Raw genomic sequence first — 6,227 nt, 5'->3', positions numbered from 1 at the left:
TTCAACGATGCAAGGGATGGCATGGCAATTCACCTCACGCAAACACTACACATTAAGTGAAGCTCGATATGCAACGGGTTGCATATCGACGAAACTCCACGTTTAATTATTAGTTCACTCCCGTTAATTTACCGGCAAGGTTAAATGTTTTAAAAATGGCAAGGGGTGAAGCGACGGTTCTACGTGGCATCCTAGTAGGGTAACACGCGAGACATAGATCGGAGCTACGGCACAAGAGACATGCAACACAAGATATATATGCCATGAATGCCTCATGCATGCAAGTTCATCACATCACGACAAGGCGGGAAAATAAGCATGTATCGCCACGGCGAGCGAGAGGAAATCATGGCAACAAAACGGAAACGATGCCACAGCAACGTTCCTATCCGACAACTCCTCGAGATATCGATACCACGAATAGGGAGCGCGTGCGGGGACGTTAAATTAAGATGGGGTGATCCCGTATCTCGGGTTCCCATGTGTCGGGCAACAACATAAGAGGGACAACGTGCACGGGCAACATAAGGTGCATACATACATACCACTCATACAACACATACGTTCGGTACACGACACGTCTCATCGGTATACCTTCGAAGCGTGCGAATCGGAGGGGTTCGGACCGGTGAAGGAGATCAACGGTCGTCGTGGACGTCGCGGAAGTATTCGTACACGGTCTCGTCGACGGTAGTCGTGCACGATTCTTCTCGTCGGCACAGGGTCTTCGGCGTCGGTAGTCGAACACGTTCCAGGGGTCGTCGAGGACGTAGTTGTACATGCGGTCTTGTCGGTTCCATGAAGGAGGGGTTGGTGCACGCGGCGACGGCAGGCGACACAATAGCAACAACAAACTACATCAGCGGCTACCAACTAGCTAGCAACAGGCAACTACGGCAGCTATTAACAGCAACTAACAACCTAGCCTAATCAGCTACAGCTAGCAGCAAGCAATCGGCAACAGCTCTATGCATCCTAATAGCAAGCAGCAACAGGAACATGCAGCAAGCAATCGGCAGCTAGCATCAGCCAGGCAACCAAATGGCGAGCAGCAGCATCTAACTCGACAGCAGGCAAGAGCATGTACGCTACAGCAGCAGCAACAACAAACAACAACTAAGCATCTGCAGGAAACAACTAGCTACTGCAGCAACAGGGACACATCGGCACAAGCAACACCATCAGCACAGCTCCACGACGCGAGCAGGTAGGGGCAAGGCAAGCGGTGCAAGCAAGGCAGCGCAGCAAGCTCGGCACGCTCCTGCGGCGGCATCAGGCAAGCAAAAACGCAAGCACAGCAGCAGCTATGGCATAGCAACAGCATGCCAGCTCAGCAGGCAAGCAGCATGAACAGCAACGGCAACAAAATGGCAAGCAAACAGCAATAGGCAACGAGCAACGCATAGATCGGCACGGGACCATGGTGAGGTGAGCTGGCGAGGAACGGGCGACCAGGGCGGACGAGGGGCGCACGACGGCGAAGGAGGTCGGGGCGAGCCACGGCGGGGCGAGGACGCGGAGGCGAAGGATCTCGGGAGGCGCGCACGTGCTCGGGACGAGCTCCTTCGGCGGGATGAGGGGAGGTGCGCTGCGGGGACCGGGGGCTACGGGGCCTCGAGGAGGGAAGGAGGAGGCACGAGACGAAGGAGGCGAGGCCATGGAGGCACGCGGCGGCTGGAGGCGGGGTTGGCGAGGAGGAGGAAAGGGGATCGGGACAGGGGGCTCGGCAGGGGGAGGACGACGGCGCGACAGGAGGAGGGAGGAGCCACGGGCTGAACGCTAGGGTTGGAGGGGGGTCCAGCTGGGCCTTGGCCGGCTGGGCCTCTCCCTCTTTGGGGGGTTTTTTCCTTTAAAAAAAAACAAAGATACACACACACACAAAAAAGGATTTAACAAATACAAAATAACCCTTTGCTCCTTTTAAAACCACACCCCAACTATAAGAAATAGTTGGGCATTTTAAAACAACTAAAAATAAAACCCTTTTGAAGAATAAAATAAAACCTCTTTTATTTAACGAATAAAATAAAAACTCTTTAAAAGAGAAAAGAAAATGAGACGGTTTAAAAATAAAACAAAAGGAGGAATAATATAAAATAAAACCCAAGGGTTGCCCCCACATTTAATAAAATGATTTTTTAAAAGAAGACACTTTTTTAAAAGGGGTTAAAACGGAAACTTAGCAAACCGCCAAAACAGATAAAAGAGGAGAGGAGGGGAGTGAAGGTTTTGGTCCTCGGTGCAACAAGGTTACGAGCTTGAACTTGTTGCACCCAATCACGTTGCAAGTCCCTAAGGCACATACACACAAACAACGAGGTGCAACTAGCCACACAAGACAAGCACACAGATGACATGATGCCATGCATGATGTGATGATGCAAACTACATGACGATGCAACGAATAAAAATACTCAAACGACGGAAACGGAAAGGAAAGAGGAATCTTCTGGAACGCCGGCATCGGGCTGTCACAACTCTCCTACTGTCACATCCCTAACCCTTAAGCAAGTTAGCCTTGTGCTCATGTCTTCTTTGCATTTGCATCTAAGAATTTTCAACAAGAACAAGAAAGTGGCAAAGGAAAAACTCAAAACCCTAGCCACTATTTCAAATAAAGGATTTCTCAACCTAGTTAAAATCAATGAACCCAAAATGGCCTCAAGAAATGTTCAAACTTTCTGATAAATCATGAAAGTAAATGAGCATTGGAGAAAACTATTTTCTTGACACTTTAAGCATTTTAAATTAATGCAAAAGCCACTGGTTTCAAACTTTAAATTTGAAATCATAAACTATAAATTTTCAAAAAATGTTGAAAACTTTGGAAATGGTTGGGAATATTATAACAATATTTCAGGAGGTCTAAAATAGTTTTTACTTTTTGTTTTGGAGCTGAAATAAATAGCAAAACAATAGTTAGCAAAACAGAAAAACAAAAACAGAAAAAAAAATGGGAACTCTTACCTGTCGCCTAGCCTGGCCCGGCCCATCTCCCTGGCTCGTCCCCTCCCTCGCGCCAGTAGGAGCAGGAGGTGGCCGCCGCCTCCTCCGGCGCGGCCACGCACCTGTGCGCCTGCCTGGCCGCCGCCTCGCGCTGGCAAGGCCGGGGATAAGCTCCCCGAGGCCTCCTCTATCCATTCCCAGCGCTAACTCTCTCCCTCCTCTCGGATCTCTTCCTCCTTCCTGCTGCCGCCATTGGAGCCGAGCTCGAGCTCGAGCCGCAGCACCTCTAGCCATGGGAACCCTCCTCCGAGTAGTCCGTTAGCTCCGCCTCGTCGCCCTGGTCCTCTCTGCAGAACCCGAAGCTTCCCCGAGCTCTGCATCGCCCCCAACGCCATCGTCTTCCACCTCCGGCCGCCGGACCTCTTCCGTCGATTCGCTCCCTCCGGCGCATCCCCAAGCCCCTCAGCAGCACCATCGGAACCGTCGTGAGCTCGCCGTCGTTTCCCCTCTCGCCCCACGCTCTTCCGTGCATCGTAGCCCCATTCCCCACCAAGGCCGAGAGCTCCTCGCCGCCAGCCATGTCGTTGCCGTCGCTGTGGTGTCTGATCCACGCGCTCGAGCTAGGGTTCGAGCTCCTGGAGCCTCCAGGAGCGTGATGAGCCCCTCAGCTGCCCTCCCCGTGCCCTAGAGCCATCGCTCGTAGAAGGCCGAGCTTCGGCCGCCGCTTCGGCTCGTCGCCGGCGCCTCTTCCGGCGACCCTAGCCACCCCTGATGCCCCTGCCAGATCGGCCACTTCACCAGCGTTCCGTAGCTGCAAACTGCGTTCGAATTGGTGTTGTGCAGTGCCGTTTAGGTCATCTCCGGCGAGCCCTCCGCCGCGGGCTTGGTCGCCGGCGACCACCCTCTGGTGGGCGTCGACGTGGCCGACCATTAGGGCGTAATTGCCCTCCCCTCAGTCGCTGCCAGAGGGCCCCACGCCTGGTCAAACCCCAATTAGGGGCTGGTCAGCGCGGGGTTAGCCCCTGGGTCACTGACCAGTGGGTCCCCCCTGTCAAGTTTGACCTGAACAGGTCGGCTGACCTGCTGACGTCAGCCTGATGCAATAAATAGAATTTCCAGTATAGAAATAATTCCAGTAAATTGCTAAAACTTGTAAAAATCATAGAAATTAATATGTAACTCCAATGAAAATAATTTATATATGAAAAAGTATCAGAAAAATTCAAGGATTCTGATTATGCTATTTTCAACCATGTTTGAAAAAGTTACAGAACCCTAAATTGTGGAATAAGGAATAATTCAATTCTTATAATTACTTTTTAAATGGAATTTGGAAAAATATTCAAATTTCATTATGAATGCAATGATCACACACTGTCCTAGTTACAAATCAGTACCATAACATGACATCTCATGCATGCTAACATCAAGTTGATCTGAGCATCAGGTCGAATCAATTTAAACGGTGCCCGAGAATACCCCGTTTGAATTGCTATTCGAATGTGATTCAAATCAACTCTAAACCTAATACATGTTGAAAATAATAACTTATCACTTTGCATTCTCATGCCATGCTCATGCATCATTTTGATTGCATATGATTGTTATTGAATGTTGCCATTTATTTCGGTAGGCTCCGCAACCCCGGATTCCACCGAATATCCATCTGACGGATATTGTTCCTCCTCTGGGCAACAAGGCAAGCAACCCTTTTGATCATCCCGATAAATCCCATGTTCTTGCTCCTGCACCTAGTTATTGCATTTAAGATCAAATGCTTCAACTGCTTTTGCCACGATAGTTGAACCCACTTCCTTTGCATGACCTAACCTTGTCACAGTAAATAGCCGAACCTTGCAACCTAGCATACCTGGTAGATGCTTGAGCTATGATGTGCCTTATCCTGCTATGCATGCTATGCTTAGAGTTGTGTATGGTCTGTCATCTGGGAGATGAATAGAAATGTGGAATGTGTTCGGTGAGCAAAGGTTGTGTGTTGAACTTGATTTGGTAAAGGTACCGGTGAAAGGCTGTGTAGGAGTACATGGCGGGTTGTTTCATTGGAACCGTCCTTAGGAACTGAGTTCCGTGTATGTAATCCAAGACTAGATACTACCACATGCTGGGCCCTGAAATATGACCCCGCTCGGCCTATTAATCGCGTAGTACTCGGTCCAGGAGTTGCAAGTAGTTTCTGGTGTTTATAGTAATGCTGGAGGTCGTGCATGGTGCTGACCTGAGAGGTGCGCCGTGATGCGGTAGGCAGTGGCACGGTGTACCAAGTGGCACCCGGATGGTGGGCTTGGGAACCCTGTGCACATCGTTTGAGGCCGTGGCGGAAACCTCGGCCGGACTTCCATACGGGTTACTCTCAGATAGGCGATAAACCTGGACTAGGTACTAGTGTGGTTAACGGTCGTGGCCGACTCCCTCGCTGGGCTTCCGCTTGAAGGTTGCCGAGGTGCATGACGTGCACATGGCGATAAGTGGCGAGAGCGTGTGTGATGAGGTACACCCCTGCAGGGTTATGATCTATTCGAATAGCCGCGTCCGCGGATATGGACTACTTGGAGACATATGTCGTTCATAGATAACTTCAACGGCTACTCATAAAATTGCCAAGATAAGCGTGAGTGTCGTGGACGGCATTTCCGTACGGAGACGGAATGATTCCACGATAGTGTACTGTTGTGGTGTTAGTGGACTCGTGTGCGAAAAATCAAGTTGTCAAAATAATTTTAGAATACAAGTTGTCTAGCCACGAGTCAAATGCTGGCTTTCCCGCATGAAACCCCACAATACCTTTTGATACCTTGCATGAGTATTTATTATCCTAAAGTCTTGCTGAGTACCTCCGTACTCTTGTTTGCTTAATAAATGTTGCAGAGGTTGCTAATGACCCTAATGGAGGGTTCTTCGTAGACATCGACGACGACGAGTAGCTGGTGTCCCAGCTACGATCTGGCCCTACGTTGGCTCTGTAGTATAGTCAGGCCATGTGCCTTCTAGTTGCCCTGTCTGTACCCAGACAGTTTATAACTCTTCCGCTGGCTTGTAATTGTATGACTGCTATTATGGGTCGTGAGACCCTTAATGTGTAATATTATGTGTGTGGCTCTTCCGAGCCTCTTAAATAAAGGTTGTATGTTATGGTTATGTTGTGATGCCATCGATGTATCTATACATATCGGTATGCCATGCGTACGTGTGTCGTACTTGATATGTATGGGGTTCGATTACTTAGTCGTGAACTTTAGTAGCACTCCTTACAAGGAAATGCC

This window comes from Hordeum vulgare, chromosome 4H (genome assembly GCF_904849725.1).
Source record: "Hordeum vulgare subsp. vulgare chromosome 4H, MorexV3_pseudomolecules_assembly, whole genome shotgun sequence".
Taxonomy (NCBI): domain Eukaryota; kingdom Viridiplantae; phylum Streptophyta; class Magnoliopsida; order Poales; family Poaceae; genus Hordeum; species Hordeum vulgare.
Note: the sequence above shows the minus strand (reverse complement) of the source record.